The sequence below is a fragment of the Mauremys reevesii genome, linkage group 3 (genome assembly GCF_016161935.1).
Source record: "Mauremys reevesii isolate NIE-2019 linkage group 3, ASM1616193v1, whole genome shotgun sequence".
NCBI classification, from domain to species: domain Eukaryota; kingdom Metazoa; phylum Chordata; order Testudines; family Geoemydidae; genus Mauremys; species Mauremys reevesii.
In genome coordinates, this window is record NC_052625.1 from 116,283,737 (window position 1) to 116,296,031 (window position 12,295).

The 12,295-nt window shown below is 41.1% G+C and overlaps 1 protein-coding gene across 5 annotated transcripts in view; it reads right to left on the minus strand.

Moving 5' to 3' along the window:
- The window catches only part of RNF217 (ring finger protein 217), a 94,715-nt gene that overhangs the window by 41,513 nt on the left and 40,907 nt on the right, over positions 1-12,295 (minus strand). The gene's annotated exons all lie outside the window — the stretch shown is intronic.

Sequence of the window (12,295 nt, forward strand, 5' to 3'; positions counted from 1 at the left end):
ATACTATCACCTCCCATGACTTGCATGCTAGGCCTCTGTTAATGCAACCTAAAATTGCATTTGCTTTTTTTGCAACAGCATCATGTTGCTGACTCATGTTGAGGTTGTGCTCCACCACCACTCCCTGATTCTTTACAACAGTGCTGCTGCCAAGTGAGTTATCCCCCATTCTGTATTTGTGCATTTGGCTTTTCTTCCCTTACTGTAGCACTTTACATTTGTCTTTGTTGAATTTCATTTTGTTGTCTATAGCCCAGTTCTCCAATTTATTAATATCCCTCTGAATTTTAGCTCTATCCTCTAAAGCAGAGGTTGGCAAACTACGGCCCGTGGGACCGTCCTGCTCAGCCCCTGAGCTCCCATCCGGGGAGGCTGCCCCCGGCCCCTCCTCTGCTGTCCCGTCCCCCTGCAGTAACAAGCTTCTGCCGCTCTGAGCAGCATGGTGTGTGGGGGGTTGGATAAGGGGCAGAGGGTTGCGGGGGTCAGCTAGGGAACAGGGAGCAGGGGATGGTTGGATGGGGTGGAGGCTTAGGGGGGGCGGTCAGGGGATGAGAAATGGGGTGGATAGGGGTGGGAGTCCCGGGGGGCCTGTCGGGGGCAGAGGTGTGGATAGAGGTTGGGGCAATCAGGGAGCAGGGGGGGCTGAATAGGGGGTGGGGGTCCCAGGAGGGGGCAGTCAGGGGACAAGGAGCAGGGGGGTTTGGATGGGTCGGGGATTCTGAGGGCAGTAGTCAGGGGGCGGCAAGTGGGAGTGGGCGGTGCCAGGCTGTTTGGGGAGGCACAGCCTTCCCTACCTGGCCCTTCATACAGTTTTGCAACCCCAATGTAGCCCTCAGGCCAAAAAGTTTGCTCACCCCTGCTCTAAAGTGTTGGCAACCCCCCCATCCCCCCGCTCCCACTTTGTGGCATCTGCAAATTTGATCAGTATGCTCCCAATTCTTACATCCAGGCCATTAATAAAGATGTTAAACAACACCGGACCCAGAACAGATCCCTGTGGAACCCCACTTGAGACCTCCTTCCAATCTGACATCATTCAATTAATAGTTACACTCTTTCTTTGTGGTTGTTAAACCAATTATGTATTTACTAAATGGTAGTTCCACTGAGCCCACATTTCTCCAGCTCACTTTTCAGAATGTCACGTGGGGCTGTGTCAAAAGCCTTGCTGAAGTCCAGGTATATTATGTCCATTGCATTCCCCCTATCCACCAAACCAGGTACCCAGTCAAAGAAGAAAATCAAGCTGGTTTGGCATGATTTGTTCTTAATAAATCCATGCTGGCTGCTAGTGATTACCCCTTCAACTTGCAAGGTATTTGCAAACTGAATATTTTATACACTGCTTTGGTAGTTTCCCAAGGATTGAAGTCAGGCTGACTGGTCTATAGTTCCCTGGCTGCTCCTTTTTAAAGATAGGCATTACGTTAGCCCTGCTCCAGTCTTTCAGGACCTCTCCTGTCATCCAAAAATTTGCAAATATTATTGCTAGTGGTGCCAAGATTTCTTCAGCTAATTCCTTCAGTAACTGGGATGAACAGCATCAGGCCCTGCTGATTTGAATTAATTCAAATTGGTCAGAAGATCTCTAACATGTTCTTTATCCCAATCTGCATCCCTTCCCCTTTACTGTCTATGGTAACTTCCGGTAACTTGTTATTTTTTGTGAGAAGACTGAAGCAAAGTAGGCATTGAGCAGGTCTGCCTTCCTAACATCTTCTGTTCCCAGCTCATGTTTTCCATTGGGCAGTGGACCCCCACCATTCCTGATCTTCCTTTTTTGTCTGTAGGGATCTTACAACATAAGAAGGAAACTTTCATACTATAACTGTGAGATGTGTTTTCTTATTTCCAGATAAAAGCTAAATATCTCTACATGCAATATATATACACTTGTCCCTAATTTCCAAAGAAAACAGTCTCAGAAATGAACTGAGATTCCTCACTGGAGGCCAACATGGGATAAACCTGCAGAGGCTAGGGAGAACAACAACAAAAATTAAGCATTGACTGACTTCAGTTCCCCAAGTGATGGGATATTGTTCGACCACTCAAGCAACCCAGAGAACTCTTTTCTCCCGTGATTGTATTTTCAATTGTAAAACATTTTCTTCAAAATTTACCACTTTATTGTTATTCTGATTAGTTTCAAAAAATTGCCACACATCTTTAACATTGTTCCTGGTGCTTCATATCACATGCAGAGACTAAAAGTGCCAGATGACGTCTGTATAATTCAGTCAGGATGCTTAGAAATTCAGAAATGACATTTCATTTTATATGAATTCAAAGCTCTGGTTCAGATGGGTATTTCTCCCTCCATCCCTCTATAATCCTCCAGTGGACATGGATCATGCAGCTAAAGGTTGAGGAAAAATGACCGTTAATGGATCACGTCATTTGCATGTTTCTACCCTATTGGGCAAAACAGCAGGAGTATGACATGCAATAGACACCACAAGGAATGTGCAGCCCTAGAAATTCACTTTGCTATAATTAGCAAGGTACATTTCAGTTGCTTGATAAACTTCATTTCTTTGTTATAGAGGAGGACAACACAGAAATGGAAAAAGGAGAATAACCAAATAGAAGACAGTTTGAATCTCTGAAGAATCTATTATTGGCTTAACCCTGCATAGCAACGAGCACCATTAACTCCCACTGAAGTCAAAGAACATTCTTCATATTACAGGATTAGGCCTACATAGCACTTTTATCCAAGAATCCAACAATGCTTTACAAAAGGTGGGAAATTATACCCATTTTACAGATGGGCACATCGCACCATAGAGCTAAATGACTTGGCCAGGATGTCGCATTGAATCAGTGGCAGTGTCTGGAATAGATCTCTAAACTTCTCTAAACATCTATGTGTCTATTTTATAACTATGTAATAAACAAACGACTGCATATTTCTTTACAGTATGTATAAGCTGGCTAACAGGGCTGACTCTAGTTGTGGGGAGGAACTGCCCATCAAAAATGTTTTTGGCACTCTGAACCAGCCTGATCACCTGCTCTGCTGGTGAAATGAGAGTTTCTAGTGAACAATATTTTACAACAAGTTACTTAATGAGCTATCAGCTGGAAAGTTAAGCTTCTTCCCCACCTTTTGTACCACTATAGCTATCTTTCCATTCCAATAAAAATCCTCTCTAAAGAAAGAGCCCTTAAAAAAATCCTCCAGACAAACATTTTCTAGCAACTTTACTATATCATAAATGACTAGCTATTCTCTTAAGGAAACCTGCTGTACATTTAAATCCTTTCATATATCTGCACTAATTTGTTTCCCTCAATAAAAAGGAGCTCAGATAGTTCCTTAAAAGATTCAGCTGGAAATACCCAACAATCAACTTTCTGGATTATTTGATGGTACTCATGTTAATTTGGATATCTCATCCACAAAGAGTGTAAGTATGTCCTGATTTGTACCAGTTTTCTTGTTCACTTAACTTCCTTGGACTATTCAAAGTTCTACAACTGTAACTCACCGGCTTTTTTAAGTTTTCTTCTGTCATCCTAAAATGTGTTTTCTCCTGAAATCCCTGGCATGTTCACATTTTCTACATACGGCACTTCCTTGTTTTATTGTATAGCAACCACCATTTGAGGAAGAAGGGGAATTTTGTGGGGGAGTTTTTAAGCACACTATTTCAAGAATTTTCAAAAACTTTTGGTTGAGGAAACGGGTATACTAATTATATGCCTTTTCATCGGATATGTATACAGGAGATTTTATACTGCTCTAGACATCTCCGACCGAAATAAACCCAGGACTTTTCACCAAAAAGCTGAACTATTCAGAAAGTCACACTGCACTAGGTATCCCAAAACAGAACACACAGGATCTGTTAAAAAAAAGCTAACAAATTATTTAGTAATAAATCATGTAATAAAGAACCCAAAGAACCCCCAATCCTTCCATTTTAGTTATAATTTACAAATGTTAAAAGCAAAATATAACATTGTTGTGTTTTGACAGCACATGTTTTTGCTTGCTTGTGTAAGCATATCCTGTAGGCAGCAGCTACACCTAAATAAATGTTTCAGTCAGACACAGTAAGGTAGTATTCACTTTCAAAAAATTTAAGGGGAGATTAAAACTGTGGCCACACAATGGTGCCTTCTGCTCTGTGCACCCTTCTAGAACTTGGAATTCCAAAACACCTACCTCAAAATGTTGGAAAACAAGAAACACTCTTAGAGATCTCCCCAGATAGTCCCCAAAGGAACATTCTTGTAACACTAAAAACACCCACAAACTTAAGAAAAATCAGAAAAATGCATAAATAAGGTAACAGTTAATTGGTGATATGTTCACTTTACGAAAAGTTGCACCACAACTAACAAATCAGGTGTAATGTTCCACAAGGCTACTGAGGGTTATGAGGTTCCTCACCACCACCTGCCCTGAGCATGAGTAAATCTTGTCTGTGCCTGCTGTGGATCTGTTCCCTGAAACCAACAGCCTCTGGCAACACAAGCACTGCCTTCCAAGCTTCTATGCCTTTTTCTCTCTATACAGATAGTGACAGGCACACAGCAACCCCCAAATACTTGGAACATTGCTACAGTGTCCAGCCCTTTATTCACTGAACACACTCAGAATTATCAGACCCGCTGGTAAAGGAATGGTACACATCAGCTTGTAAAATTCAACTCAGTACCAGCACTTGTTGAAAACCACAGCACTCTGATATATTGAGAATGAAAACAAGAATAAGTTTGCTGCCAAAGAACAGAGATTCAAGTAATAGTGAGTAAGAATATTGGAAACAAATGGTTACATATAACCATATAAAGCAAAATCATAACACACTTCCTAAAAATTAAACCTTAACAAGCTACTCACTTGTCTAAAGTTTATCTTACCCGAAGTTCTCCTCAGTGTTTTCAACCAAGGCTGGCTGAGACCCCTTTTTCCTAAAGAAAAAATGCTGTCCTTTTACTTCCTCAGTGAAAGGCGCCCAGCTGTCTTCTCTGCCTCACAAATATAGCCAAGCAAACCTTTAGAGTGCATCTCTAGATAAAAGTTCTCTCCCCCCAACTCTTATCTTCTTGTTGTTAGCTTCGTTCTGAAATTCTGACAATCCCCATTTGCATTTAGTTCAGACTGGTGATAGGAAGATTATTGCGAATAAGACAACACTCAATTTACATATAAACTAATAGATGGATAAATCTCTCATCTGACAGAAATCCAGTTTTTCACCTTTGTCGGTGACCAGTACCTGGATACAGATTTTAAGAACATATTTTCAGTACGTACACAACTTCTTCCACAATATCTGTACATGCACTTCACAATGGAATTAATGAACAGTGATATACCAGTTTTCATTTGGGAACTTGCATGACCATTCTTTGGTGATCTAGAATGCACACACCAGTCATGACATTCCTGTATTCCCTCTACACCTCCTTTCACAGTTTGCATTAAGAGGTTCTTGGGTCATAGAATCATAGAACTTAAGATCAGAAGGGACCATTATGATCATCTAGTCTGACCTCCCGCAAGATGCAGGCCACAAAAGCTGACCCACCCACTCCTGAAATAATTCTCTCCCTTGACTCAGCTGTTGAAGTCCCCAAATCCTGATTTAAAGACTTCAAGTAGCAGATAATCCTCCAGCAAGCGACCCCTGCCCCATACTGCGGAGGAAGGCGAAAAACCTCCAGGGCCACTGCCAATCTACCCTGGAGGAAAATTCCTTCCCGACCCCAAATATGGCGATCAGCTGAACCCCGAGCATGCGGGCAAGACTCTCCAGCCAGACACTCAGGAAAAAGACTTTCAATATCCCAACATTGACCCTCGGTACTAATTACCAGTGGTTGCACGTTATTGACCTATTGACTAAATCACGTTATCCTATCAAACCATTCCCTCCATAAACTTATCAAGCTTAATCTTAAAGCCAGAGAGGTCCTTCGCCCCCACTGTTTCCCTCGGTAGGCTGTTCCAGAATTTCACTCCCCTGATGGTTAGAAACCTTCGTCTAATTTCAAGCCTAAACTTCCCGACTGCCAATTTATATCCATCAGCATTCCCCCAATACCTACCTGCTCATACAATGAGGCAGAACTTGTAAGATGGTACCCTTTGGAGGCAACCAATAATTTTACATTATGCCTTCCTGATGAGAATAACCAGCTTGTCTCTTCAGGTACATATACACTACACTCTTTACTGTGGCGTGTAGAGTACATACAATGAGAGCCTCCCTAGCACGGGTATAAATACCACTACAGATGGTGAGGCACTGCTTAGGCAAGTATAGACAGGCCTGAACCATGCGGTATGTACCCAACACGGCTCTCTACATGCCCAAGCAGTGCCTTCCCAGTCTACAAAGCTATTTTTAGTAGCATAGTGTCCCGCTGCCTCTGTTGCTAGAATCTCTCCTTGATGCAAGAAAAGGCTCCAGCAGCAGGAAAAGCCTCTGATAGTGGGGAGGCAGCAGGGAAGGGCTCTCTGCTGCTTCTCCTCAGGCCAGAGCCAAAGCTCCAGCAGCAGGGAGCTGCTGAAGCCTTTTCCCACTGCCTCTCCCCTGCCACAGCCTTTCACTGACACCCATACCTACCCCCCAAAGTGTGGATGCAGCCTGCTTTTTGCTAATGCACGTAGCGACATGATCCTTATGTGCTACCACCAGTAGTGTGTAGTTTATACAGAGCCTATGTTACATCAAAAGAAGTCAAACTTACTTCCCTGCTTTGCTACAGTTTTTAGTTTCTGAACAAATGACAAACTATACTTGAGCTTAAAGCTTTAGGCAAAAAATGTACTTTGGGTTTAAAATATATTGCCATAATGAAATACTGAAATTCAAATATTATTAATCAGAAATCCACTCAAATGTCATTCCAACATCACTTGCTGCAATAAGAAATTGTTTAGCTTTTCTTAGTCACAAAAGACCTAGTTCCCTCTCTTGAGAGAGAGAGAGAGAGAGAGAAAACTAAATTTAGTTTTGAAGAAGGTTGGCTCAGTCTCTTTGGTAAAGAGCAATTTTTTTAGACACTTCCTAAGGTATATAAAAAAAGAACTTCTACACGTATAACTATTTGCAAAGCTATACTAGGTAGGATTCATTTAAAGGATCATCTCTTAGAAGCTGTCACAGTTCAGGACAACTACATCTGTATTTCCCCCTCTGGTCCATCCAGGGCACCCACTCTAGCTGTCTAGTTCCCCAGCAGTTGTCTCTTGCGGGTGGAGTCTCGCATCTTTCTGATTAGGGTATTTCCAGGCTCCACAGGCCCCTGCCAATACTGTGACATCTCCAGCAAAAGACAAGCTGGCTAAGCAGGCTTCTTTTGCCTTCTCTTCAAAGATGACACACAATCTAATTGCCACAGTTATAAGTTACCACACAGCTTTTTCTAAGCAAGCACATTTTATTCTTCAAGTAAAAGCATTACAGAGAAAATATGTTAAAAACAATAAAAGACCTACACACATGCTAATAAATTTACCAGAGATCACCCCAACATGGACTCTGGCAGGTGAGCAGTCCAAAAACCCACAAGAACCCTCACATGACACTCAGAGTCACTCATTTATCCAGTTTGGGCCTTTGAAGAGACTGTGAATAAATCAGCCAGATAATGGTTTTCTGCTCAAGGCACAGCTTCAAAAGGATGGATTCGAACCCCAAGTGTTTCCTAGGAGATTCACTTCACACATATTGTCCCCAAAAGTCCTTTGACGCTCATACATAAATAGCACATTTGTATGTTTAATACGAGTTCCTAAAAACAATTAACCATGATTCAACAAGGTTTAACTTAATTAGTTTTGTCCTAGATATTGCAGGATACTGTCATATCTGTACTGAAGCTACTTGTATGCAATACAAGTAATACTGCATCCTCTTTTACATGCTCCTCTAACATTCTCCTAGGTAACAGAAGTTCTTGTGGGTTTGTTCAGGAAGGATCCATTTCTGAAAGTGAAGTTCCTTTCCTGTATCATCAGTTCCTGAAGCCTCAGTTTATCCTTAAACTGGAATTCAGATCTGTCTTCAGCTTCTTGGAATATGAAAATAAAGTTTGTGTTCCATCACATAACAGTATACAAACCATTTTACATTGCTTCTTTGGTCCTAATAGACTATTCAGTCAGCATCAACATGTTCATTGTCCTTCCATATAAAACAAACAAACAAAAAACAATCTAGTAAGTGATTCACAAAAAAGGCCACACTTTTTTGGGGGTGGGGTGGGGGAGCGGGAGAGACAGCATTTTGATTTTTTTGCTGGGAAAGGGAGTTGGTGGAAAACATGAAAACGCAAAACACAGCCATTCAAAAAAGATCCAATGGAAGTACAGAAAAGTATAGCTGTACTTAAAAATAAATCATAATATGTTCTCAGTTTAACGGATAATACTTCAATCTTGTTTGCTTAAAACAAACAGTAATACTCTGCTTCTTTTAATATTTAAGCTTCACTACTTTTTGTAGTATCCTGGTTTAATGGCTGATTTTGACCTTGTCACATTACAAATGCTACTGCTTAAGAGTATGCAAGAAAACTGTTTTAATGAAGTACTTCAAGTGAGAATTCACTGGACCTAGAACAAGTCAGGATAGATCAAATGGAAGCGTACATCAGTTGCAGATTCTTCTTCCCCTCTCCTTTTCTAATTTGCATATGGGATTTCCATCTGCTTCAAGATATCCCACTACTTCATATACAAAAAAAAAAAAAATGTTGTCAAAGTTACAACTGCTATTTCGTGGTGCAGCTCACCTTTCCTGAGATCTTTCTGTGTGCTTTAAGACCTACAAATGAAAAGTGGTAACACTAGGTGGTGGTGTACTTTGTGCTACAACTGTTGAGAAAAAGCAGAAACACAGCAACCTTGCAATCCTTCTAAGCAGTTATTTTGTTATTACTTGCCAGTTGCAGGGACTTGATCTTGCTTAAACAAATAATATTTTGATACAAACTGGTCAGTCTGCGTAAGCTTAGAGAACTCTCTTCTCCTCCAAAGATGAATGCTGAACAACCAGAATTCCCTCTCAGATACTAATGCCACTTTCGTTTAATATTATGTAGTTAGAGGAGAAAGTCACAACCAAAATGAATTAACAAGAGTGACCTACATGAAAGACAGTACAGCCTCAAGAATTCACTTTCAAATCAGAACACAAAATATTCAACTTTGAGACCTACCACATCTATCCTCTGGCACAGTGAACAAAAAATTTGTATAAACAGTCACACTTCCTCATACACAGATTACAACTCAATAGAAACACCAAATTTCTAAACAAACGTCATTGAACTGCTGAAGGTCTTTTATTAACAAAGGTACTTTTCCACACATTGGGCTTGTCTACGTTTCAAATGCTACAGCAGCACAGCTACACTTCAGTGTAGACGCTACTTATGACAACGGCAGGGGTTCTCCTGTTGGCATAGATAATCCACCTCCCTGAGAAGTGGTAGCTAGGACAATGGAATAACTCTTCTGTTGACCTAGAGCTGTCTGTGATGGGGGTTAGGTAGGCTTAACTACGTTACTCAGGGGTGAGGGTGGATTTTTCAAACCCAAGTGATGTAGTTAGGTCAACCTAACTTTTTAGCATGGACCAGGCCTTTTGTTTCATAGCCCAACCCACCAAATTCAGTAGACTGAGGAGTGCAAGATTATTATTTCCTAAACATGGATCCTGAACTCTTTGGCAAAGTTTTTCCATAAACAGGAGCCCTTACTTTAGGCTCCTAGATAAGTGGCCTGATTTTCAGAAGTTCTGAGCATCCAACACTTCCTATGAAAGTCAATGAGAGATGCTGGGTGCCCAGCACACTTGAAAATAAAGTTCTTTATTTAGATGCTGTGACAGACCCAGGCCAGTGGGGTACAGGAGTCTGGTAGAGGGCAAATATACTGGTCACTCGCTGAGTAGTTTTCTGTTTCCTGAGTGACCAGAGCAGGGGCTGCACTAGAGTAATCAGGAACCTGCTAGAACCAATTAAGGCAGACAGGCTGATTAGAACACCTGCAGCCAATCAAGGCAGGCTAATCAGGGCACCTGGGTTTAAAAAGGAGCTCACTCCAGTCAGGGAGGGGGGAGCCAGAGGAGAGGAAGTGTGTGTGAGGAGCTGGGAGCAAGAGGTGCAAGGAGCTGAGAGTGAGAGGGTGTGCTGCTGGAGGACTAAGGAGTACAAGCGTTATCAGACACCAGGAGGAACGTCCTGTAGTAAGGACAAAGGTGGTGTTTGGAGGAGGCCATGGGGAAGTAACCCAGGGAGTTGTAGCTGTCATGCAGCTGTTACAGGAGGCACTATAGACAGCTGCAATCCACAGGGCCCTGGGCTGGAACCCAGAGTAGAGGGTGGGCCAGGGTTCCCCCCAACCTCTCAACTCCTGATCAGACATAGGAGAAGTTGACCCGGACTGTGGGGAAGATCACTCAGGTGAGCAAATCTGCCAAATAAGCGCAGGACCCACCAAGGTAGAGGAGGAACTTTGTCACAATGCCTAGTATAGATTTAGGAAACTAACTTCAAGCTTCTATATTTCTAAAAAAAATCTTGGGCTTTACGTCCAGATGCTCAGATATTATGGTGATGTCGGCCACATAACTACCTAGCTATATTGAAAGATATCAATAAGCAGAGACTTGCAGCTCGTCAAAAACAAATATAAGAGCTTGCAAACAATGTTTTGAAATATTTTACTTTTTTTGGAAATATTTCAAAGTTTTGACCATCTCTGAGAGACTATCACATCACATACTTGGATTTAAGAAAACAAACAGAGAATTTAACAAGTTCACATGCTTTAACTTTTGTTAATGGCTCCCTTTACTACATACAAAAGATACCATGAAAATCAAAGAGAAAGCAGCAAAAGTTATGAGAAGTGGAATTGTCTTTCCCCACTACAAATGAACCCATCCACTGAAAAATGACATCATTAGCATTTCCTTTGCCATAATCAGAACAAACCAGAGTGTATACTGATAAACATCCTCCTCTTATTAAAATACTGTGCAGTTTTCTAGCCAAAGATCTGAATACTTGCCAAAAATGTGCTTTGTTGTACTGGAAGATTTACTTTAAAGTTGATGATCATTGCATAATATGACACTAATGGATGGTGATGTCGATATCATAGAGAGATTTTGGAAAACTTTACCAAAATCAATGTGAGAAGAGATTTTAAAAACCTTAAGGAGACCAAACTGGCACTACTGGCAAAAATCTGGGGTCTCAGACAGATTTAGGAAGGCTGGTAAATAAAGCTCAGTTTTCAGTTACTTTAAACACATTTCTGATTATTATCAATTCCACAACAAAAATGTCAAGGTGGAGTTACAGTTGAAACTACATTAGTCATTTAGAGCAACACACATTAGAGATGCTGTAATTATCCAAAACTAAGCACTATAAGCCCAGGAAATTCAGAGTTAAGATTAACTTTAAAATAAATCCAAACATGTTAAGGTATGGAGATACTCAGCTGGGGGATCCAAACCACCTTGACTCTGTGTTTGTAGTGACATCATGTAAGAAAATAGACAAAACAGTTGTGCTTTTAAACATAAAATTAAGCTAATCTGGGGCCCTGAACACTAAAATGCTTTCATTTTAATCATCCATGTTATTACTTGGTACCACTACAGGGCAGAGTTAAGGTTGTTAGGATGCCCTATCTATGCATTTTCCATTACTTTAAAAGAAACCCAAACATGTTAAAGTAAGGTTAAAGCTGAATTTCAAGCTTTATAAACCCAGAGTTTAGGGACAGTTACAATATCCATATGATGCATTTTACTTAAAGGAAGTGTACTTTGTGAATTGCCCTTTCTTAATTATTAAATTTCATACATGAACAGTAAACAAGAAACCCAATGAAAATGTTACCATAATATTTTTCTAATCATTTGAAAATATGGAGGTATCAACTTTAATTATTTTTTATTTCACACTTGTGGCGAGACTATACAGTATGCTGTATCTACTTTACCCAACCCTAGAACACCACAAAAAGGTACCACTATATTGGCTAGTTGAACTGGGTTTACGGTTGCTTCATGTTGCGGCTGGAGTGTATGTTATAATTTTACCCTCTCTCTCGCCCTGTCAAATCCCTGAGTGCACTTCTCGCCCTTGCCTTATCAGTATCCCCCTTCCTCCTGTCCCTAACATACCTGTACATTCCCGCACCAGATTTCCCCACTCCTTCCTACACACTTCCCCGTGCACAAGGTTTCCCCATCTTAGATTCCCTGGTGAGCAGATCTGGTGCCATGGGTATGCTTATTTTAAAAAG